General features: G+C 38.0%; 1 protein-coding gene across 1 annotated transcript in view; it reads left to right on the forward strand.

The window, feature by feature from the left end:
• The first annotated feature begins 218 nt into the window (after window positions 1-218).
• The window catches only part of LOC128661301 (uncharacterized), a 324,509-nt gene continuing 297,960 nt past the window's right edge, over window positions 219-26,767 (forward strand). The window contains exon 1 of the mRNA XM_053715572.1: window positions 219-277. The gene's annotated coding sequence lies outside the window, so the exon portion shown is untranslated. The remainder of the gene's footprint in view (window positions 278-26,767) is intronic.

Genomic DNA, 26,767 nt, shown 5'->3' on the forward strand with positions numbered 1-26,767 from the left:
AAAGGAGGAGAGAGAAAAATAATCTCTCTTTAGTTTATTGCAGTCCTCATAAAGGCAGGACAGGCTGTGCAAGCACTATGCTGTTTTATGCTCTCTCTTCTATTCACAGCCAGATAACAAATAAAGCTGCATTTCCCTGATTCCCTGCTGGTGCGCAGTTACCCTATGACTGCCCCTCCTCCTGCTAGCTCACTAACTAGAGCTGCAGTGACCGATGACATCATCAGACCTCTGCAGGAAGTGCTGGGAGACGCAGACAGTGAGAGCGAAGGCAGAAGTAAGTTTGTGAAAGCCGTATAACCAGTGTGTGTGAGAGTAGTATCCCTATTGTGCTGTATATCCTGCTCAGAACCATCCTGGCAGCCACAGATAAAGAAGCAAATTGGGGATTCCTTGGTTTCCCCACTGCAGGTCACACAAAACAACAAGAGTGCATTGTGCCTGCTTTATCTGCACTGATCAGTGTGAAATGTGTGTCAGATTATAGGAGCTCAAATACACACACTTCACACATGTAACTGTGGGACAATAAAATGAAATAGCCTTATCTTTATTATTTACACGTTTCAAAACTATATATATATATATATATATATATATATATATATATATATACTTTGTGTATATACATATATACTTTGTGTATATACGTATATACTGTGTGTGTATATACATATATACTGTGTGTGTATATACATATATACTGTGTGTATATATGCATATATACTGTGTGTGTAAGTATATATATATATATATATATATATATATTTTATGTGTGTGTATATACATATATACTGTGTGTGTGTATGTATGTGTATATATATATATATATATATATAATTATGAATACTATATGTATGTATGTGTGTGTATATATATACATATATATAGTAGTAATGTGGGAGGAGCCATCTCAGGGTGGGTCTTTATTTCAAGGGGTGGGGGTCTAGCGCCCCACGATCTTTAAAATTCACCAGGTTTTATACAAACTGTCCTACTCTCTGTGCTAATGAAGAGGTTAATACACACTGTGCTGTTCTCTGTGTTAGTGAGGAGGGCAATACACAATGTGCATCTCTGTGCTAGTGAAGGGTTAATATACACTGTGCTACTCTGTTATAGTGAAGGGTTAATCCATACTATGTAGCTCTCTGTGCTAGTGAAGGGATTAATACACACTGTGCTACTATCTGCTAGTGAAGGGTTAATACACACTGTGCTTATTTCTTTGCTAGTGAAGGGTTAATACACACTGTGCAGCTCTCTGTGCTAGTGAAGGATTAATACACACTGTGCTCCTCTCTGTGCTAGTGAATGGTTAATACACCCTGTGCAGCTCTCTGTGCTAGTGAAGAGGTTAATACACCCTGTGTAGCTCTGTGTGCTAGTGAAGGGTTAATACACACTGTGCTCCTCTCTGTGCTAGTGAATGGTTAATACACACTGTGCAGCTCTCTGTGCTAGTGAATGGTTAATACACACTGTGCAGCTCTATGTGCTAGTGAAGGGTTAATACACACTGTGCTGCTCTCTGTGCTAGTGAAGGGTTAATACACCCTGTGCAGCTCTCTGTGCTAGTGAAGAGGTTAATACACCCTGTGTAGCTCTCTGTGCTAGTGAAGGGTTAATACACACTGTGCAGCTCTCTGTGCTAGTGAAAGGTTAATACTCACTGTGCAGCTCTCTGTGCTAGTGAAGGGTTAATACTCACTGTGCAGCTCTCTGTGCTAGTGAAGGGTTAATATACACTGTGCAGTTCTCTGTGCTAGTGAAGGGTTAATACACCCTGTGCAGCTCTCTGTGCTAGTGAAGGGTTAATACACCCTGTGCACCTCTCTGTGCTAGTGAAGGGTTAATACACACTGTGCACCTCTCTGTGCTAGTGAACGGTTAATACACACTGTGCAGCTCTATGTGCTAGTGAAGGGTTAATACACACTGTGCTCCTCTCTGTGCTAGTGAATGGTTAATACACCCTGTGCAGCTCTCTGTGCTAGTGAAGGGTTAATACACACTGTGCAGCTCTATGTGCTAGTGAAGGGTTAATACACACAGTGGGGCTCTCTGTGCTGGTGAAGGGATTAATACACACTGAGTTGCTCTCTGTACTGGTGAAGGGTTAATGCACACTGTTCTGCGCTCTGTGCTAGTGAAGGGTTAATACACACTGGTGATCTCTGTGCTATTGAAGGGTTAATACACACTGTGCTACTCTGCTAGTGAAGGGTTAATACACACTGCTTTCTTTGCTAGTGAAAGGTTAATACATACTGTGCTTCTTTCTTTGCTAGTGAAGGGTTAATACACCCTGTGCAGCTCTCTGTGCCAGTGAAGGGTTAATACACACTGTGCAGCTCTCTGTGCTAGTGAAGGGTTAATACAAACTGTGCTGCTGTCTGTACTAGTGAAGGGTTAATACACACTGTGCAGCTCTCTGTGCTAGTGAAGGGTTAATACAAACTGTGCTGCTGTCTGTGCTTATGAAGGGTTAATACACACTGTGCTGCTGTCTGTGCTAGTGAAGGGTTAATACACACTACACCTCTCTTTGTACTTGGGCATGGTGTAGCTATAACCTTCCTGACGTATTTGGATTCTAATTTGGGTATCTCCAGATAACACTTCAAAAATACTTTATAAAGTACACTGACTTAAGGGTTAATACACACTGTGCTGCTCTGTGCTAGTGAAGGGTTAACACACACACTGTGCTGCTCTCTGTGCTAGTGAATGGTTAATACACACTGTACTGTTCTCTGTGCCAGTGAAGGGTTAATACACACTGTGCTGCTCTCTTTGCTAGTGAAGGGTTAATACACACTGTGCTGCTCTCTGTGCTAGTGAAGGGTTAATACACACTGTGCTGCTCTCTGTGCTAGTGAAGGGTTAATATGCACTGCTGCTCTCTGTGCTAGTGAAGGTTTAATACACACTGTGCCGCTCTCTGTGATAGTGAAGGGTTAATACACTGTTCTGTTCTCTGTGCTAGTGAAGGGTTAATACACTACACCTCTCTTTGTACTTGGGCATGGTGTAGCTATAAAATTCCTTTGGGTATCTCCAGATAACACTTCAAAAATACTTTATAAAGTACACTGACATTCATATTAACACTGTCAAATAAAAACGATTGAAAAAAAATATTGCATGCAAAAGTTATATGGGTTCAAAGATATGCGATCTCGAGTGTTAGAAATAAAAAACCCGCCAAAGGGATCTTACATAGATAAACGTACAGATATTTATTTTTATTTAAAGGGACATAATAGTCATATGCTAAATCACTTTAAACTGATGCAGTATAACTGTAAAAAGCTGACAGGAAAATATCACCTGAGCATCTCTATGTAAAAAAGGAAGATATTTTACATCACAATCTCCTCAGCTCAGCAGAGTAAGTGCTGTGTAAAAAGTTATACTCGGCTGCTGCCCAGCTGTGGGTAAAAAAAATGAAGAAATGAACTGCAGCCAATCAGCATCAGCAGTGCTGAGGTCATGAACTCTATTTCTGTGATCTCATGAGATTTGACTTAACTCTCATGAGATTTTATTGTGAACTTCCTTACACTGAATAGGGAAATAACATGAGAGTGCACGAGGCTCATCCCTTCGGCTGTCCCGGGACAGACATACTGATTTGCTGCTTAGAAGTCCTTTACAATGGGATGTAACTACTGAGGAACTTTTGAGGTAAAATATCTTTTTTTTTTTTTTTTTTTTTACATAGAGATGTTCAGGTGATATTTTCTAGTCAGCTTTTTACAGCTGTACTGCGTCACTTTCAAGTGTTTAAACATTTGGATATTACGGCCCTTTATGAATTAAAGCAGGTTATATTTAAATGACATTTTTACGTTAGAACGTCCAGTCTCCATTAGAAGACTAAGCACATTACATGAGAATAATCATACGTCTCTGTATTCTGCTTCGTTCCTTGTGTGCGCTTAATATGAATAAATGCTTTTATAGGTGTAGTGGGTTTGTGTAGGCAACAGGGAGTCCCTATCCAATTCTCATGTGTCGCAGGGTCTCTGTAGGCAACAGAGAGTCCCTATCCAATTCTCATGTGTCGCAGGGTCTCTGTAGGCAACAGGGAGTCCCTATCCAATTCTCATGTGTCGCAGGGTTTGTGTAGGCAACAGGGAGTACCTATCCAATTCTCATGTGTCGCAGGGTCTCTGTAGGCAACAGGGAGTCCCTATCCAATTCTCATGTGTCGCAGGGTCTCTGTAGGCAACAGGGAGTCCCTATCCAATTCTCATGTGTTGCAGGGTCTCTGTAGGCAACAGGGAGTCCCTATCCAATTGTCATGTGTCACAGGGTTTGTGTAGGCAACAGGGAGTCTTTATCCAATTCTCATGTGTCGCAGGGAGTCCCTATCCAATTCTCATGTGTTGCAGGGTCTCTGTAGGCAACAGGGAGTCCCTATCCAATTCTCATGTGTCGCAGGGTCTCTGTAGGCAACAGGGAGTCCCTATCCAATTCTCATGTGTCGCAGGGTCTCTGTAGGCAATAGGGAGTCCCTATACAATTCTCATGTGTCGCAGGGTCTCTGTAGGTAACAGGGAGTCCCTATACAATTCTCATGTGTCACAGGGTCTCTGTAGGCAACAGGGAGTCCCTATCCAATTCTGATGTGTTGCAGGGTCTCTGTAGGCAACAGGGAGTCCCTATACAATTCTCATGTGTCGCAGGGTCTCTGTAGGCAACAGGGAGTCCCTATCCAATTCTCATGTGTCGCAGGGTTTGTGTAGGCAACAGGGAGTACCTATCCAATTCTCATGTGTCGCAGGGTCTCTGTAGGCAACAGGGAGTCCCTATCCAATTCTCATGTGTCGCAGGGTCTCTGTAGGCAACAGGGAGTCCCTATCCATTTCTCATGTGTCGCAGGGTCTCTGTAGGCAACAGGGAGTCCTTATCCAATTCTCATGTGTCGCAGGGTTTGTGTAGGCAACAGGGAGTCCCTATCCATTTCTCATGTGTCGCAGGGTCTCTGTAGGAAACAGGGAGTCCCTATCCATTTCTCATGTGTCGCAGGGTCTCTGTAGGCAACAGGGAGTCCCTATCCATTTCTCATGTGTCTCAGGGTCTCTGTAGGCAACAGGGAGTCCCTATCCATTTCTCATGTGTCCCAGGGTCTCTGTAGGCAACAGGGAGTCCCTATCCAATTCTCATTTGTTGCAGGGTCTCTGTAGGCAACAGGGAGTCCCTATCCAATTCTCATGTGTCCCAGGGTCTCTGTAGGCAACAGGGAGTCCCTATCCAATTCTCATTTGTTGCAGGGTCTCTGTAGGCAACAGGGAGTCCCTATCCATTTCTCATGTGTCACAGGGTCTCTGTAGGCAACAGGGAGTCCCTATCCATTTCTCATGTGTCCCAGGGTCTCTGTAGGCAACAGGGAGTCCCTATCCATTTCTCATGTGTCGCAGGGTCTCTGTAGGCAACAGGGAGTCCCTATCCAATTCTCATGTGTTGCAGGGTCTCTGTAGGCAACAGGGAGTCCCTATCCATTTCTCATGTGTCACAGGGTCTCTATAGGCAACAGGGAGTCCCTATCCAATTCTCATGTGTCGCAGGATCTCTGTAGGCAACAGGGAGTCCCTATCCAATTCTCATGTGTCGCAGGGTCTCTGTAGGCAACAGGGAGTCTTTATCCAATTCTCATGTGTCGCAGGGTTTGTGTAGGCAACAGGGAGTCCCTATCCAATTCTCATGTGTTGCAGGGTCTCTGTAGGCAGCAGGGAGTCCCTATCCAATTCTCATGTGTCACAGGGTCTCTGTAGGCAACAGGGAGTCCCTATCCATTTCTCATGTGTCGCAGGGTTTGTGTAGGCAACAGGGAGTCCCTATCCAATTCTCATGTGTCGCAGGGTCTCTGTAGGCAACAGGGAGTCCCTATCCAATTCTCATGTGTCGCAGGGTCTCTGTAGGCAACAGTGAGTCCCTATCCAATTCTCATGTTTCGCAGGGTCTCTGTAGGCAACAGGGAGTCCCTATCCATTTCTCATGTGTCGCAGGGTTTGTGTAGGCAACAGGGAGTCCCTATCCAATTCTCATGTCTCGCAGGGTCTCTGTAGGCAACAGGGAGTCCCTATCCAATTCTAATGTGTCCCAGGGTCTCTGCAGGCAACAGTGAGTCCCTATCCAATTCTCATGTGTCGCAGGGTCTCTGCAGGCAACAGTGAGTCCCTATCCAATTCTCATGTGTCGCAGGGTTTGTGTAGGCAACAGGGAGTCTTTATCCAATTCTCATGTGTCGCAGGGTCTCTGTAGGCAACAGGGAGTCCCTATACAATTCTCATGTGTTGCAGGGTTTGTGTAGGCAACAGGGAGTCCCTATCCAATTCTCATGTGTCACAGGGTCTCTGTAGGCAACAGGGAGTCCATATCCAATTCTCATGTGTCGCAGGGTCTCTGTAGGCAACAGGGAGTCTTTATCCAATTCTCATGTGTCGCAGGGTCTCTGTAGGCAACAGTGAGTCCCTATCCAATTCTCATGTGTCGCAGGGTCTCTGTAGGCAACAGGGAGTCCCTATCCAATTCTCATGTGTCGCAGGGTTTGTGTAGGCAACAGGGAGTCTTTATCCAATTCTCATGTGTCACAGGGTCTCTGTAGGCAACAGGGAGTCTTTATCCAATTCTCATGTGTCGCAGGGTTTGTGTAGCTAACAGGGAGTCTTTATCCAATTTTCATGTGTCGCAGGTTCTCTGTAGGCAACAGGTAGTCCCTATCCAATTCTCATGTGTCGCAGGGTCTCTCCAGAGTTCCAGCACTGTTCCAGCACTGCATGAGAAGGAAAAGAACAGAAAAATGAGCAGACAGATTTCTTTTATAAAAGAGATGCAGAGGTCCTCAATAGATAAAAAAAATCCGTAAACTTTATTCAATAAGGATAAAATCCATAACGTCTAAATACAGAGCAAATAAAAACAAAAAGGCTTGACTAGTTTCGGCTTGTGGCCGTAATCATAAACCTGTTACACATTGGATCTTAGGTGATTTAAAAAGGGTGTACTACTCAGGTATTGGTTGGTTTACAGGGAGGACTCAAACCTCCTCTTTAACCCCTGACTCATCAGACTCACCGTTCATTTAGATGAGGATATTACACAAATATATATACAGATTGAACAAAATAGGGTTAAGGTTCCACTTAACATAGTTAATATTACATAATGTAATGAGTAAATAGTTTAAACATTTAATCAAATTCACCGTGTGATAAGTTATATGTCATATGGGTAATCACAGGTATGTTACATTTGTAAACCAAAATTGTACATGCCTAGCCATTTTCCTATACATATAATGAACAACAACATCATCATGAAATCACACATGAGGTAAGCAAATTAATAAATGAATGAAGAAAAATGAATAAAAGAAGAAATGAATGAAGAACTACATATTCCTAAATTTCCCATGTTTTCAAACATTAATGTATAAACATGTACACAGAGCCCGTATGTATGTATTTATAATCTATATGCATTTTTATAAACCCTATGAATTATTGGAACTTTTTACCATATGCAGTGAAACTTAAAGATTTGAAGATTTAGACATTTAAGCAGGTAAATGCCAAGAGGATACCGGACAAAGATAAAACACATAAATGTATATATGTAAAATGTGTAAGGGTATCAGTGTATGAGGACCGCACAACATACGAAATGCTTAAAGTCAGAAATAGCATATACAATGTATGTTGATAATTATAGATGTGGCTATAAGATTGACACATGGATCATTGGAAAATATCTGGATCTCAGTATGATCCCCAGAGGACTAAGAGTGAAGAAATTCCCTAATTTTGATGTTATAAATAATGATGATTTTGTAAATGAATGGAATGGTATTTTATCTGATTGCTCACTTAGATTAATAGGTGTTTTAGCCAGATATAAATCTGAACAATTACTATCCGTTAGAGGTGAAATAATGAGATTGCAAACTGAATTGAACAAATATAAAGAAGCCACTGAATACAGGGATTTTGATAAATTATTGGCAGAGGTTGTTGAGTCATCAAGAAAATAATTAATACACATAAAACATACAAAATTCCTATGCGATCAGAGAAATTGCCAGGAAAATCGGGTCTTTATTTGGCATAAACCTAGGTTTAGAAACAGACGTATTAATAACAAAAATACTAACAATAATAAAGATAATGGTGGCAGTGATGATACCACTAAAACCCATATTCCTGGTAATGCCTCACATAAGCGTAGAAAAAATAAGAGCCGTAAGAAAAAAGTTGCATTTGTAGAAATAGACACTACTGATGAAGATCAATCCTCTTTTGCAGCATCCACCTCTGGGGATGACAATTCAGGGTCTGAAAGTGAGATTACTCATGGAGGTCATAGCCTAGATAACATTCTACCAACTACTGGTGTAAGCAGTAATGACAATCCCCAAAGTGTAATTGAACAAGGAGCCAGACCCAAAAATGTAAATCAAACCAAAAAAGGGCCATTTATTGTAAATTCACAGGAAAATACTGTAAGAGAAATGGGCTCTACCACCATGGTCTCTACTGATAAAACTCAGGTTTTTCGTCTGGCTTTGAAACAACCCACGGGTGGGGGGGAAGAATTGGTAAACCGACAACTCAGATACTCCCTCAGGGAGAACAAAAATGGGAGCCGCCCTCTCTAGGCAGTGTAATTAATTTATCTTCACATAAACTTACCCAGACTGAAGTTAAAGTTCTGAATTATGGCTATAGATGTTAACAGATTTATTTGGTAACATACTCTACAAAAGCACTTTTCTAAAGACAACAGAGTGATACAGACATTACCTGATGCATATCTTACACCTAAGCATACTACAACTCCTATACCGACCTTTTCAGACACATGTGACCTCACTATATTAGAGGATTTATGATATGAGTCTAATTCTTCCAGAGATCCTGCACCAGTTACATTCCCTAGGTTTAAAGAGGCATCCAACTTTTACCCAATTCACAGCCGAGGTAAGATGTTAGAATTATTCCATAAACGAGTAGTTGAAGATCTTACACAGCTACATCATTCCAAGAGAACCATTAAACACAATTTGTCAATAAGGGAAAAGTAAGCTTTGAGTACACTTGAGAATAACAACTCTATAGTGATAAAAAACTCAGACAAGGGAGGCAGCGTGGTACTTTTGGATAAGATAGTATATATTACAGAAGCAGAGACAACTAGAGGATTCTAACACCTACTTGATTTTGTCCTGTGATCCAGTAAAGAGATTCCAGAAAGAGCAATATGATCTATTGGACGATGGTGTGCACCTGGGTATATTAGATAGTGAAACTATGAAATATCTATGTGTAAAAAATCAAATTACACCGGTGTTTCACCCATGTGCCCAAGGTTCATAAAAGCTTGGTAAATGTTAAGGGACGACCAATTGTCTCAGGCATTGGCTCCCTTTTGGAACCACTGTCTGAGTGGTTAGATGCTATATTACAGCCAATTGTTATATCCTTACATAGTCATATTAAGGATACCACACATGTCTTACAGCTAATGGATGAGTTAACATGGATATCTAACTATAGTTGGCTTGCTATAGACGTAGTCTCTTTATATTCCAGTATTCCACACTATTTGGGCATCATGGCGATTAAACATTTTTTGGAGCTACACTATGATATGGCAAGTGAAGTAATTGAGTTTATAATAAGAGTTACTAATTTCATGCTCCAACATAACTATTTTTTGTTTGAAGTGGTTTATTACCTGCAGAAACAGGGCACAGCCATGGGGGCAAAGTTTGCCACCTCATATGCAAACATTTTAAGGGTTGGCTAGAGAGGAGCTTTGTTTATGCGGATAATAATCCATTCTCAAGATATATTCATCTGTTTAAACGCTTTATAGATGATCTGCTTATAGTAAAACTAATGCAGAAAGCATTGTACAGTTTTTGAACAGTAGCGACAATGGTGTAAGCTTTACATTTGAATGGAAAAAATTAAGAATTAACTTTTTGGATATCACCCTGGAAGGAAATATCTGTACGGGAAGGGTTACCACTAAGTTATATAGAAAACCCATTTCGGGTAACTCTCTAGAGTGCACATCCTAGACATGTATTCAAAGGGATTGCAAAAGGGCAATTGTTGCATTCCAGAAGAATCTGTAGTACTAATAATAATTTTGTGGAGGAGAGTAATCATATGGTGAATAGACTGATTGCAAGAGGATACCGGCCAGAGATGGTGCGAAATGTGGCTAAGGAAGTGGATGGAGTGAGCAGACACGATACCCTTAGTCAGAAACAAAAAAGTACTTAGGATGAACGTACCATGTTTATTGCTCAGTATTCTTCTGAATATTATGAAGTTTGTGCCATATTGAAGAGGTATTTTCCTCTATTATATGGTGACAAAGATCTTAAAAACACAGTTAAGAAGGGGTTCAAATGTGTATATTCAAGAAACTTGATCCTAGGCAACATTCTGTCCCCTACCCAACTCCCACACAAACAGTTAACCACTTGGCTCAGTGTCCAAGGGACTTACAAATGTGGAGGGGGGAGATGTAAGGCCTTTGAATATATTGTGGAAGGAAAAGAGTTTTATTCATGTGTCACAAGCCAAACTTTTGAGAACAAAGGATGTGTGAAATGTTCAACTACCTATGTTGTATATCTGATTGAGTGTGTCCAACAACGGTGTCAATATGTGGGCATGACCACCAGGGACATACGCACTAGGATACGCAAGCATCTAGGTTACATAAAAAATAAGATATTATGTTCAGTTCTATCTAGACATTTTATTGAGGTACATGAAGGGGACGTAAAGTCTTTTAAATGGAGAGCAATAGAAACCATCAGGAGACCCCCTAGGGGGGAGACAAAGATAGTCTTTTGGCCAGACAGGAAACTTTCTGGATATTAAAATTGAAGACCCAGGTCCATGTTGGCTTCAATTCGGAATTCGATCTGATCAACCACTGGCATTGATGTATGATTTATACACACTTATATGTACCATACTACAGTATTTCTGATCAACCATTGACTCCTATTATCAAATTTTCTTCATTCTCTTGGTATCTTTATTTGAAATGCAAGAATGTAAGTTTAGATGCCGGCCCATTTTTGGTGAACAACCTGGGTTGTCCTTGCTGATTGGTGGATAAATCCATCCACCAATAAAAAAGTGCTGTCCAGAGTACTGAAACAAAAAAAAAAGCTTAGATGCAATGATAGCAAGAGAACGAAGAAAAATTGATAATAGGAGTAAATTAGAAAGTTGCTTAAAATTGCATGCTCTTTCTGAATTACAAAAGAAAAAATTTGGGTACAGTGTCCCTTTAATGACCTGTAAGTTTCCCTTTATACCTTTTATACTTTACATTAAAGCCACATCTATAATTATCAACATACACTGTATATGCTATTTCTGACTTTAAGGATTTTGTGTGTTGTGCAGTCCTCATACACTGATACCCTTTACACATTTTACATATATACATTTATGTGTGTTATCTTTGTCCGGTATCCTCTTGGCATTTACCTGCTTAAATGTCTAAATCTTCAAATCTTTAAGTTTCACTGCATATGGTAAAAAGTTCCAATAATTCATAGGGTTTATAAACATGCATATAGATTATAAATACATACATACGGGCTCTGTGTACATGTTTATACATTGATGTTTGAAAACATGGGAATTTTAGGAATATGTATTTCTTCATTCATTTCTTCTTCTTTTATTCATTTTTCTTCATTCATTTATTCATTTGCTTACCTCATGTGTGATTTCATGATGATGTTGTTGTTCATTATATGTATAGGAAAATGGCTAGGCATGTACAATTTTAGTTTACAAATGTAACATACCTGTGATTACCCATATGACATATAACTTATCACACAGTGAATTTGATTAAATGTTTAAACTCTTGTTACTGATTACATTATGTAATAACTGTCAGTATATTTATGAAAATCTTAGTAGTGCTATCCAAATAATATATATAAGTTTATGGCAGGGTTATAAACACAATACAAAGAAATAGAAACCCTTATCAACCATGCACCTACTAGACCATACAATTAATATAAATATCTGAATTCTTTTATTTAGTTAATATCCATAAACATATTGAACTATATTTGCAATAAAAGGAAACTAAATAAAAGTTTATATGCGTTAGAACCAACTCTTAAGATATGCTATTCTTCTTACAAAACCCAGAACAATATACCTTCACAATTCAGCCTTATTTATTTAACACAATGGGACTAAAAACCTTTAACATCCAAGCAATACAATTCTAAACAGTGTTTATAAAACAATAGGATAAAATATATATTCTGCTATTTAACTGCAATTTATCCTAATACAAAATTAACCGACAATATCAGAACTCGTATAGATGAGTTACTTAGCCAATTCAGACACAGATTTGAACAATACCTAGGCTTATAACTACCAATTTAAAATACAATATACTTCACCAATTTTGAACCAATTCGTAGCGGTCTTTAGGTCATCTCATTTGAAAGAAGGTTTTTGCACAAATCAAGGATAAGTTTTAAGCTCCTTGCTGAAGTGAACTTTTTTTTTTTTTTCAGGTATATCGCAGCCAAAATCAGATCACTAATTTTCAACAAGTTACAGACAACTCTCTCTTGTGCATTCAACACTCCCATTATATAATCATTGATGACATCATGTGGGTGGCACTACGGGAGCTGACCTTCCCATTGGTTATCTGGGAAGTCTAAATCGGATTGGCCCTTGGAAATTTCATTTTTAACAGCCAGAAAGAACCTTCTGGCTGTAGTTCTCGCAACATAACACCAGGTGGCAGCATACAGTACAACATAGCAATACAATACAGCATTTCTGACATTTTTAAGCAAGTTAATTTTTTTTTTTTTATAAAATGGTTATTTAATCAGATCACACTCTCTGCATTAATCATATATAACCCCAATTACAGATGGTTAATATTAGGTTATTTTTTCTGATTATTCTGATACCAAATATGTTATATTATTAACATTTTATTATATTAAGGTAATTTAACACTGCTAATTATTAGCTTAAAATGCATTATAATTTTATCAGTATTCTGGCATTTCTTTGCAAATAACAGCTTATTTTTATATCTCCAGATTGGTAGTATTTAAAACTCCTGATATTTGCATCCACCCAGATATAGTATGTGACATTTCTGTGTATTTCTTCCTGAATACATAAATCCTGTTTATGTCGATCACATGGGGTCAATCCATGAGGAGTTGTAAGAGTCTTTAAAACAGCATATTTCCTGTTTAGCCAGCAGTGCAGATGTGTATTTGATTTTATTTGTGTCACCTTCCCCCAAGAGGGGTTTTTTTGCAGTAAGTCTTCAAATAGAGATTCAGTGAGATAGAACTGTTGTATCACACGTGTCAAATTCCAAAGGGGTCCTTGAACACATTCTTTTCTCACCTCACCAAATGTTCTGAGGTTATAAAAATCTGCATATATAGTCAAATGAATAGGGTCACTGAGCTATTTCCTTTAGAAAAGAAATGTTTGTGTTTCAAAAAGGCTCTACTGATCGTCAATCCTGATAGACGTGTATTAGAAGCTGTGTTCAACAAACTCATGTTTAATTAATCCTGAGTTCTCATCTAACATATACAGTGTATAAAATATACATATATATATATATATATATATATATATATATATATATATATATGTACACATATGTAATATTCATCATAATATTCATATACTCTGACATAAATCCCCCTTCCAACTTCAAATAGATGTAGGACACATGTATTTGAATTGGCTTAAAGTCAGTGGTATTTGATGAGGATCAACCGTATACCTCATAGACAGTCTCTTATGAAGAAAGTTTGTTATTTTGAGCTTTCATGTTTATCAGTTAGGCATCTTTAAATTACAGTATGTCTTTAGTGCATTTGGGGATATGACACTTCATTCTCCCTCTATGACTTGTAGTTGGGACCTGGGATGACATGCCCGCAGTTGATTTATATGTACCCATTTATCTATGAAACCTTCATTTTTGGGGATCCGTATTTTATAGGCCACTGGAGATATTTTGTCAGTAATGACAAAAGGACCTTTCCATGAGGGAAGAAATTTCTTCTCCCTAACCTGATCTCTTCCAAAGTTATAAAGATAAACTTTATCATTTATTTCATATTCCTTTTTGGATGTTTTGAGATCATAATAGGTTTTAGTGGCAGTTGCGGCTCTTTCTAAATTCCTTTGAGCAAATGCAAAGGCATGTTGCAGGTGTCTCCTTAGGTTTTCCACATATTGATGTGTATTGGCAGCGTTTATCAAATTTTGGTCTGATGTACGGTACAGCAGATGCTGAGGTAGAACCATTCTTCTACCAGTCATCAGCTCAAAAGGTGACATCTTGGTAGCACTACTTGGAGTTGCTCTTAATGCCATTAAGACTAGAGGTAGTTTTATATCCCAGTCTTTACCTGTTTCACTCACAAACTTTTTGAGGATTTTAACAATGGATTGGTTGTAACGCTCTACACCACCACTTGAGGCAGCTCTATAAGCAATATGGAGCTTTCTTTTAACCCCTAGTATTTTCCACATTTTTGTCATCACTTCGCTAGTGAAGTGGGTCCCCCGATCTGACTCGATTCTTTGGGGCAGACCAAATCTGGAAAATACATGGTTGATGAGCAATGCTGCACATGTTTCAGCACTATTGTTAGGTGCACTAATGCACTCTACCCATTTAGTGAACAGGCATGTCACGGTTAACATGTATTTGTTACCTCTTGATGATCTTGTTACTGGGCCAATAAAATCAATTTGTATATCTGACCATGGCATTACCATCCCCCTTTTCTGCAATGGCGCTCTATGCGTTGGTGCAGTGGGTTGGAACTGTGGACAGATTAAACACCCTTGACAGTAGGTTTGAACATCTTTCAACATGTGTGGCCAAAAAGCGTAGTCACGCAATATTTCGTACGTGAGTTTGGCACCGCGATGACCAGATGTGGGAGCATCATGGGCATGTTGAAGCATTAGACCTCTGAACTTGGTGGGTACTACCCACTGTTGGATGCCAGTTTTGGAGGTTCTAATTAACAAACCATCCTGTAATTTGAATTGTGATTTAGATTTTATTAAGATTCTCAGATCTTCTTTGCCAATACAATCATCTTTTGAGATGGGGTTGCTTTCAGGATCTTCTATGTGTTTATAGAAGATGCCTACAATGGGGTCTTCTTTTTGACTAGTGATCAGGTCCTCACTAGGAGAATCCTGACTCCATTGTACCAAGTTAGGCTCACTCTGTTGTTTTGCCTGGTTTCTGGTAATGGCTTCTACCTGAATTGCACCCATTAAATGGTCAATATTAAGGAGTTCTCCAGTTATGGCTCCTTGTTTGGCTAATGAATCCGCAAGGTCATTGCCTTCCTTATCAGGACCTAAAACTCTGGAATGACCCTTGGTCTTTTTCCAGTGTATGGTTAAATCATTGGATACTACCAGATTATCAATCTCGCAGAACAATTTGCCATGCTTGACTGGTTTGTTATTGCTTTTCTGCATGCCATTTCTTTTCCAAGTTGGCAGGTATTCAACAAAACTGTCACGCACATAATTTGAGTCAGTTATGATCACAAATTCATGAATACCATGTTCAATAGCCATTTCAATGGTTTTGAAAACAGCAGTTAGTTCTGCAACTTGACTGGATCTTGGTCCAATATTGAAACCTACAGATATATTTGGGAATCCATTTGCCCCCGTTATACCAATGCCAGCGACTAATCTGCGCTCATTATCAATAGTGGCATGGTAAGAACAACCATCAACATATACCCAAGGTAATGTTTGACAATGGTCCTCATTGTACATTTTATATGGGGAAAGCAATTGTTCTTCCAGAAAATCATCTTCTGATAATTCTTCCCCAGGATCTCTAGCAGTACAGTCGTGGAGCTCAGCAAGCCCTTGTGCGACTGGATTCTTTTTATTCTGCTTGTAGCGAATTTCTAAGGGCCAGCCTTGTAAGGAAAGAGTCCACGCTGTTATGCGGCTATTAGACAAATTCCCATCTCTTATTCTCTCACTTTGCAAATATAGCAAAGGCTGGTGGGCCGTTTCTACAATAATTTTCTCGCCCTGTATATAGCTGCGGAAATTTTGTAGAGCCCATACAGTAGATAAGAGGGCTTTTTCGCAATCGTTAAACTTTATTTCTACTGGGGATAGATTTTTGCTCGCATAAGCAATGGCTTTGTTCAAATTATCATGCTTTTGGTATAACACAGCACTCATGCTTATATCTGTGTAACCTGTCTCTAAGAAGAAAGGTTTGCCACCTTCAGGGTATGCTAAGCAAGGTGCTTGAGTGAGTTTTCTCTTCAGCTCTCTGATGGCTGTCTCTTGAGACTCACTCCAGTGCCATTTCACATCTTTCTTCAGAAGAAGTAGTAGTGGTTTAGTTAATTCCGCATAATTATCAATGAATTTGCGAGAATAATTCGTCATACCCAGGAATGATCTCAATTCCTTTAAGTTAGTCGGGTTTTTAGAATTCACTATAGCTTCCACCTTTTTCTTCTGGGGATTTAATCCGTCAGAGGTAACTTCATGTCCCAAGAAGTTTACACGAGTGCGGCACCATTGAGCTTTTTGCAGGGATAATTTGACACCTGCCCTTTTAAGTTGGCTGAGGACGTGTTTAAGCTCTGCGATGTGTTTTTCAAAGTCTGTGCTTTTGATTAAAACATCATCAACATAAGATAAGGTCCCCCTTTCCAGTGCGTCAGGCATAGCCTTATGCATGAATACAGCAAATTCATGTCCAGAATTTATGTATCCAAATGGAAGTCTCTGGAATGCATACTGAACCTTTTGGAAGGAGAATGCTAGCTTATATTGGTCCTCTTCATGTACCTTTATGGTCCAATATCCCTGTGCACAATCAATGGCAGTGAATATTTTGGATCCCTGCATTTGTGCTAGGCACTGGTCAATGTATGGTACAGGCCAGCCAGACATGTATACTCGTTTGTTTAGCTGTCTTAAGTCAGCACACAAACGCCATTGTCCATTGGGCTTAAGGACACCTAGAATAGGATTATTATAAGAGCTGTGCACCTGTCTGATAATACCTCTTTCTTCCAAATTCCTTATGATCTCTGCAAGAGAATCATATGAGGCTAAGGGAAGTCTGTATTGTTTGACAAATACAGGTGGCGCATTAGGATCTGTTTGTATTCTTGCAATGTGCAAGTCTGTAGTACCACAGTCATAAGAATCCTTAGCGAAAATATCCTTGTACTCCATCAGGAGTTCTCGCAGCTGTTGGCGTTCATCATCGCTAGAACAGCCATTAGCTAAGGATATTTGCTCTTCGACTATTTGCTGAAATCCTGGAAAGATTTCAGGCTGTCCTATTTCATAGGCTTCTTCCAGTCTAGAGGTGAGATCCCCTTGATTATAATTTACATTGCTCCCATGACTCTGGGTATTGGGGTAATCTTGCTGTTTGATTGGCTGATCAAACACCAGAGAGGCTTCTTCAATTTTACAGATGCCTTCCTCTGAGCTGAAGGGATAAATAGACTGAATATTAAATAGACCCTCTGGCATAGATGCAAAGGATTGTTCTATTAATTGTTCTTCAGTTAGGTATCCTTCAGGTATTAGCCCAATTACATTATTCTGGAATCCAAAAGTGTAATAACTTGATTCCAGTGCATATCCTATGGTAGTTCCCTTGGATAATGTTATATCCTGTGGGGTCATGTTATGCACAATAATATTTATTGGAACAGTTCCAATATTCACCATAGGAGTGTAGGTTACTGAGACACCCAGATTTTGTATTCTATGGGAGAGGCAAATCAGTGTTTCAGAAGTTTTTAATTTCTGACCTCTCTTTACCTGTAAGGGTAAAAGAAATTTATCAGCCCCAGCAGGAATTATAACATCGCTAGATACCTGCATATTCACAGCATATGGCAATTGCTGGTTTGATTTCAGGGCTGCATTTTCATCCTGAAATACTTCAGGGTCCCCCTTTAACCTGCTCCAGAGGCAAGAATTAATCAAATCTATTTGTATGGCATATCTATGTAAGATATCATTGCCAATGTATATTTGATTATGGGGAGTATTTAAAACTAAAAACAGGTGCTTCACTGACTTATTACCAATAGAGATAGATAATAAGCACTTAGCTGTGATGTTATAGCTTTCAGACCTGTCATCCAGGCCGTTGACACAGTGGTCTTGGGGAGAAAGACATTTAATCACTTTAGGTTCAGCTATTTGCGCTAATAAACCTTCGCTTATATAGCTAGCTTCCTGTTTTAAATTTATTTTAGCATACTTGGTTTTACCAAGGTCATGCACTTGTATAGGGATAAATAGATCCTCTTTAACTCTCTCAATCCCTGTGAGGTATTGAGCATGGTCTCCCCCTTTAGGGATTTTAGGATCCCCCTTGTGGAGTGATATGGTTAATATATCGCCATCTAGGGAGATATTCGCTATTTTTCCGGGCGAAATTTTAAAAGTATTACCATCAGAGCCACTAAAAGGAGTCTGATCATCTATTTGTAGAATAGTGATTTCAGGTGTAGAGTTATTCCTGAAATGAATCTCCACAGCATCTGGTTTCTCTTCCACCACGTGACAGCTATGTCGGGCGTGAGATATACCAGATTTTTCATAATTGATAGGCCGTTTAACTTGCGACCAAATTACATTATTTATGCAATCAATTATGGTGCTTAATCGTTTCAGGAGATCACTACCAATAATTAAACGATCAGTTGGCAGATCCACTATAATGACAGGGTGTCTTATGACCCTGTTCCCCAATTTAAATTTTAACCAGGCAGTACCGTAAACTTTTAGGGAGTCACCCCCAACACCTATTAGAGAACCGTCAAATTCTTTTATTTTAGGTTTGTGGGGTGTTAGCTCATTTAGCTGTGTGTAGTATCTGTGGGATAAGATAGTTGCCTGTGACCCAGTGTCAATTAATCCCCTGATAGGGTTGGAGACTGAATCTTGTAGCTCAACTAGTACATAATATCTTCCTGCAGTTTCTATCATTTCACACATAAAATTTGCATTCTTGTACATCTGTGGGCTTCGCCACGTTTTACCTGGATCCGCTGTGTCATTCGATGCAGAGGAAATTTCATACCTACCTGTTTCCCCTATGACAAGGTCAGCTGGGTTCTTGTGTACTGCATCTGTGGAAATAATGTTAAGAGAACACTGCAGAGGAAAAGTTTGGTTAATTTTTCCCGGCTGATGTCGCTCATTGTCACAGCTAATTTGTCCGTTTCCGGTCTGTGGGGAGATAACATGATTAGTATCATTGATATTTATTACTACATTTTGTATATCTCTCCCCTCCCCTTCAGGTGATACTGCAGTATTTATGACTGTGCCTGTGGTCCACTGCTGACCACTGGCTGTACCCCTAAAAAAGTATTGTTCGGTTGCTGAGCCGTAGATTTTTGACTCATATTAGCGATTTGTTCGCTCAACCGATTTAATTGGGTAAACAGCATATCTACCTGATTGTACAAGTTACCTCTACCCCTGGGCCTATCTCTTGGTGCCCCATTGTACTGATTCCTGGACCATTGCGTTCCCTCAGAATCAGGGCCACTATTTCTATTCTGGCGTGGTTGCCCCTGGGGTTCAGCTTGTTCAGTATTAATATTTTGGGGAGCATTATATACCTGGGGTGTCTGGTTACCCTGAGAATATCTTCGCCGTTTATTGTATCTACCCTTGCGCGGATACCAATTATTTGGTGAGTATTCTCTTTGTGAGTAATTATTCACCTGATTATGTCCCCCACTTTGGTTATAGTCTCCCTGCGCCTCAACCTGTGTAGGGGGAGGGGCAGAATTAAACCTCTGTGGAGATGGCCTGTTTTGACTGGCCACCTCTGCATAAGTTCTCTTGTTAGACTCCAAATTGAGGGGTTTAGGTGACACCCTAGTTTCTGCTACAATTTTGGGTTTTGATTCCTTTTTAACCCCCTGCTCACTGGACTGCTGAATAGAGTATAATTTTGTACTCTCTTTGATCAGCCATTCCAATGAGCAGTCCTCATCAAAATCTCTAGCTAAGTTAATTTTGATGGGTGTAGGCAGTGCTTCAAAAAATAAATTTACAAATTCTGAGCCGTCAAATTTGGGATTATCTTCAGCCATACTGTACGCATTTTTCAATACAGAAAGGAATTCGATTGGACTCTGATTCGCACGACACTTTAAACCATATACCGCTATCTTCGCGGCAGTTTTAGTGCGATATTGCCCGAATTCTTTTCTGCATTGTCGTTTTACCCCATTCCAGGAATGAATATTCATATCCTTTAGTGAGGCAAAGAATTTGTGATGCTTACTGTCAAATACCCAAGGTAGAAATTCAATTTTCAATTTCTCACTTGTAACATTCATTATAGCTAACGCATTTTCAAAAGCCTGTAAATGATCAATTACAGATGTTGTTCCCTTATTGGAGAATATAGGTACTGCGCGTTGTACGAAGGTGATTATTTTATGGGAATCATAGACTTTATCAGACTTATTTTGGGACTCTCTGTTAGAGTTTCCCTCCCCCGCATCAGCTGCGCTACAGCTGTCCTCTGGATTTACATCCTGAGGGGATTGTCTATTTGGGAAATCTACTTCTGACCCGTTAGGGGTCATTTGTCTATGTTGTTCTATATATTTTTGTACCTCGTCCCTGACGCGTTCGCTAAAGGAGTTAGCATTATCTGTATTATTCTCACTGCTAATATAGGGGTTTTCATTATGGCGATATGACCTTTTTAAATCGCTTAATTCTCTCTGGCTTTGCGCAAGCTGTTTATTTAAATCTTGTATCTGCGCGATTAAGTCCATATTGTGCTTATCTAAGGTGGCTAGGTTTTGGGCAAATTCATCCATTTTATTTTTGGCTGTTTTTAAACCCTCTTCGCGTCTGCGCGAGGAACGAATACTATTTTCTAGCTCCTGTATTTGCAATCGTTTGTCTGTGACACAAAACGACATTTCGTCAATTATGCATATTAAAAGGGGCCAAGATTTTAGTATTAGTTTTTCTCGCTTTTTGGGATCTTTGCATTGATTAATCATTAATAATTCCTGGAAGAATTCATTCTCTTCATTCCACATATTATTATTAACGGTAATATTTTTAGCCCTAGTTTCAAGCATATCCACAAAATCATTTAATTCACCAGCAATATTTAACTTCCCTTTAATGTAACTTAAGATATCTTTCTTAAGGACCTGACCTTTAGTAATAGGTATGGTTATGGGACCAATTTCATTGCTATGTACAGAATTAAATGAGTCACTTCTGGCTACAGACATTATTATATTGGTTTAGTACTTAGTTAAACTAAAACGCTAATACAATTTTTGCCAATAAAAAGAGAGAAGGAAAATTTTTATATTTCAAAAAAAAATATTATTAATCTTGAAATATGAAAAATTAATATTCCAAAATATGAGAAATTAATATTTTTGATTAACTTTGAAAATATGAAAAATCAATATTTTTGATTAATTTTGAAATATGAAAAATTAATATTTTTATTAATTTTTCAAAATTAATCTTTAATAATATTTCAAGATATTAATGTCAATCTCGAAATATGAAAATTAATATTTCAACTTTTCAAAAAAAATTATATCTTCAAAATATTAATATCGAAATATGAATTATTATTTTTTTCTCTTTTATAATAATTTCTATTTACTTACAAATATATTATATCAATTATGATGGAATATTAATAAATCTCAGAAAAAGTGCCTCCAATTATTATGTCAGTATATTTATGAAAATCTTAGTAGTGCTATCCAAATAATATATATAAGTTTATGGCAGGGTTATAAACACAATACAAAGAAATAGAAACCCTTATCAACCATGCACCTACTAGACCATACAATTAATATAAATATCTGAATTCTTTTATTTAGTTAATATCCATAAACATATTGAACTATATTTGCAATAAAAGGAAACTAAATAAAAGTTTATATGCGTTAGAACCAACTCTTAAGATATGCTATTCTTCTTACAAAACCCAGAACAATATACCTTCACAATTCAGCCTTATTTATTTAACACAATGGGACTAAAAACCTTTAACATCCAAGCAATACAATTCTAAACAGTGTTTATAAAACAATAGGATAAAATATATATTCTGCTATTTAACTGCAATTTATCCTAATACAAAATTAACCGACAATATCAGAACTCGTATAGATGAGTTACTTAGCCAATTCAGACACAGATTTGAACAATACCTAGGCTTATAACTACCAATTTAAAATACAATATACTTCACCAATTTTGAACCAATTCGTAGCGGTCTTTAGGTCATCTCATTTGAAAGAAGGTTTTTGCACAAATCAAGGATAAGTTTTAAGCTCCTTGCTGAAGTGAACTTTTTTTTTTTTTTCAGGTATATCGCAGCCAAAATCAGATCACTAATTTTCAACAAGTTACAGACAACTCTCTCTTGTGCATTCAACACTCCCATTATATAATCATTGATGACATCATGTGGGTGGCACTACGGGAGCTGACCTTCCCATTGGTTATCTGGGAAGTCTAAATCGGATTGGCCCTTGGAAATTTCATTTTTAACAGCCAGAAAGAACCTTCTGGCTGTAGTTCTCGCAACATAACACCAGGTGGCAGCATACAGTACAACATAGCAATACAATACAGCATTTCTGACATTTTTAAGCAAGTTAATTTTTTTTTTTTTATAAAATGGTTATTTAATCAGATCACACTCTCTGCATTAATCATATATAACCCCAATTACAGATGGTTAATATTAGGTTATTTTTTCTGATTATTCTGATACCAAATATGTTATATTATTAACATTTTATTATATTAAGGTAATTTAACACTGCTAATTATTAGCTTAAAATGCATTATAATTTTATCAGTATTCTGGCATTTCTTTGCAAATAACAGCTTATTTTTATATCTCCAGATTGGTAGTATTTAAAACTCCTGATATTTGCATCCACCCAGATATAGTATGTGACATTTCTGTGTATTTCTTCCTGAATACATAAATCCTGTTTATGTCGATCACATGGGGTCAATCCATGAGGAGTTGTAAGAGTCTTTAAAACAGCATATTTCCTGTTTAGCCAGCAGTGCAGATGTGTATTTGATTTTATTTGTGTCACCTTCCCCCAAGAGGGGTTTTTTTGCAGTAAGTCTTCAAATAGAGATTCAGTGAGATAGAACTGTTGTATCACACGTGTCAAATTCCAAAGGGGTCCTTGAACACATTCTTTTCTCACCTCACCAAATGTTCTGAGGTTATAAAAATCTGCATATATAGTCAAATGAATAGGGTCACTGAGCTATTTCCTTTAGAAAAGAAATGTTTGTGTTTCAAAAAGGCTCTACTGATCGTCAATCCTGATAGACGTGTATTAGAAGCTGTGTTCAACAAACTCATGTTTAATTAATCCTGAGTTCTCATCTAACATATACAGTGTATAAAATATACATATATATATATATATATATATATATATATATATATATATATATATATATGTACACATATGTAATATTCATCATAATATTCATATACTCTGACATAACTATGTTAAGTGGAACCCTAACCCTATTCTGTTCAATCTGTATATATATTTGTGTAATATCCTCATCTAAATAAATGGTGAGTCTGATGAGTCAGGGGTTAAAGAGGAGGTTTCAGTCCTCCCTGTAAACCAACCAATACCTGAGTAGTACACCCTTTTTAAATCACCCAAGATCCAATCTGTAACAGGTTTATGATTACGGCCACAAGCCTAAACTAGTCAAGCCTTTTTGGCTTTATTTGCTCTGTATTTAGGCGTTATGGATTTTATCCTTATTGAATAAAGTTTACAGATTTTTTACCTATTGAGGACCTCTGCATCTCTCTTGTTTTTTGTACTTTTGGGACTACAAGGAATCCCTTCATCCGCAGAATTTCCTCTTGTGTGTCCCCACACTCTATTACTGCAGTGGCCCAGTCCATGAATGAAGCTGAGAGAAGCGTAGCTGAAGGATTGAGGAGGCCGGTTGGCCAATTGGCTCTCGACATCCCCCCCCCCCCCCTGCTGACGTCACGCTTCAGACCCGGAACACAAGCATTGGAGATGGAACGGCGGTTTATGTGAGATGTTTGTTTCCACATGCCGCAGCCATTTACCTCCTAGGATTACTTGACACAGGGGTAGCGATATTGGTGCTTACAGCAGAAGGGTGAGTTTCATACTCCTTATTCCGCTATATGTGGATACCAGACTTTACTCTTTTATATGGGGTCCCTGTGTGTGGTTGATTGCATATGCCCTTTCAACACCTTATGGCTGTTATTCATTGACTTTCTATGTGGGCTGAATGGGCTGTTGGGGAAATGGTGAGGAGTCCTAGGAGCTCCTGTGTTTTTTATTCTCATTTTACTGTAGTCGGTATACCAATTACCAGTATATTGTGGTCTATTTTCGTAACAATATTCAATCAGATAAACCTGTATCTGTTGTCACTGGCAGCGATTGCAGAAATTCTACCAGCCCTGGGCCAGTCAGTTATTGTAATTAGCTACGAACTGCCATTTCTAATATATGTTTTCTAATGAACAAAGCCGTACATTATATTATATTATATTAATATATATATATATATGACAAGTAAGCAACTTATATGTTATCAAGTGCACACTTCCTACTGTATTTGACTATAGGACTGCAGATACATAGAGCGGTACTAATAACACTCATTTCTATGAGATACTACTTGTAGTTATTAGATTGAATTTAAACCCGCTCTACGAAGAGAAAACTATATACATCTAACAGAGATACCACAGATTGGATTATATGAGCACTCTTTAAATAATGCAGCATATGTCTGTGAGAAATATACATAATCCTAATGCAGTAATGATTTAGGCTGTATCTAAACAACATTTGTCTCTTTGACGTTAAGGCAAATTAAAGAAACAATATACACTTTTCTGATTTAAAGGGACACTGATACAGTTACAAACTGTTTATGGGGATTTACAACAAAGTATTTGGCAAGTACATAATTACACAGCTAAAACCGAGTTACTGGAGGAAGTGTACAATACAGTAACGATTTTGGCTTTATTCACACATTATTATCTGTCTCTTTGATGTATAGGCAAATTAAAGCAATACCTCCTTCTCTATCTTAAAGGGATATTGACACAGTTATTAACTGTTTATGGGAATGTGCAATCAATATTTGCCAAGTACATAATCACACAGCTAAATCTAGTTACTGTAAGAAGTATACAATTAAGATGCTCTTATAGTCTCAATTTTAGCAATATACACGATACGTTGCTTCATACCTCTGATAAAATATAGCAAGAACAATATTTGTGACTCAAGTATATTCTATACTATACAAACTGTTAACTATATACAATTAGAGGGACATTAATATATGACTAGAGTTATTTAACTATTGGATAGGATTTTTTTTCGTCCAATTACACAGTACGGCTTTGAATTATAGAGCACCAACTTCAATTGATCCTTAATATTATAAGTTGATTCATACTACAGAGGTATGATTAAGAGACATTTATAAATAATAAGATTCATAACGGTACAAATAGAGCCACACGTACACGCATTACAAAGATATCAACTACCTGAGGAAGCTTTGGAGCATTTTTAATTATAATCCTATTTTATTTATAAGTTATTAAAAGTTAAGTTTTTTTATTTTTCTTCCACAAGTCTAATTTACCTACTGAACTAAGCCCAAATCACACTATAAAGTAGTTATTATAATATTAACCCAGAGTGCTAAATGTGTATTCTTTCCGGTAGTAAGTCTCTAGTTACTCCATTCTGAATTATAAGATACCCCCAATACACTAGCACCTATACCCAGAAAATTTTAATAAATTGAAATCACTCTCTCTTTTATGGGTGTGAATAGAGGTTTATTAGAGATATATGAGTATTGCCATTGGTTATTTTGTATATTAAGCATTTATAAACATTTGTGCCATAATTGCAAAAGTTTGTGAAAAAGTGAAAAATAAATTTTATTTGATCATATTTGGCGGTGAAATTGTTGCATTAAATATAACAAAATGGGCCTAGATCAATACTTTGGGTTGTATATATATATATATATATATATATATATATATATATATATATATATATATATATATATATATATATATATATATACATACATACATACACATATACACAGAGAGAAATGCACTCACAGGAACGAACAACCAGCTCAATATCATTGTTAGCCTGTTCTATGGCGATTTACCACCTGGGTGCAACTTCTTTTAGCCCAGCAATGCTTTTCACAGAGTAGAACTTTCCTGTAGTATATCAGTCTGATCCCGCCTATTACGGTCAGTCCAGCACCGAAATACCAGGCAATTCCTCTCTGAACAAGGAACACAGCAACCCCAGACGATTGTTTCGGCCTTCATTGGGCCTCGTCAGTGAGGTGTAGCAGTATTCCTCTAAGCACACTGAGCAAGGAGTCCACGCCTGGTTTCCCCTTTTTCCCATAGGGAGACTAAATACACACAGAGAGAAGTGCACTCACAGGAACGAACAACCAGCTCAATACCATTGTTAGCATGTTCTATGGCGATTTACCACCTGGGTGCAACTTCTTTTAGCCCAGCA

The sequence above is a fragment of the Bombina bombina genome, chromosome 5, assembly GCF_027579735.1.
Source record: "Bombina bombina isolate aBomBom1 chromosome 5, aBomBom1.pri, whole genome shotgun sequence".
Lineage (NCBI taxonomy): Eukaryota > Metazoa > Chordata > Amphibia > Anura > Bombinatoridae > Bombina > Bombina bombina.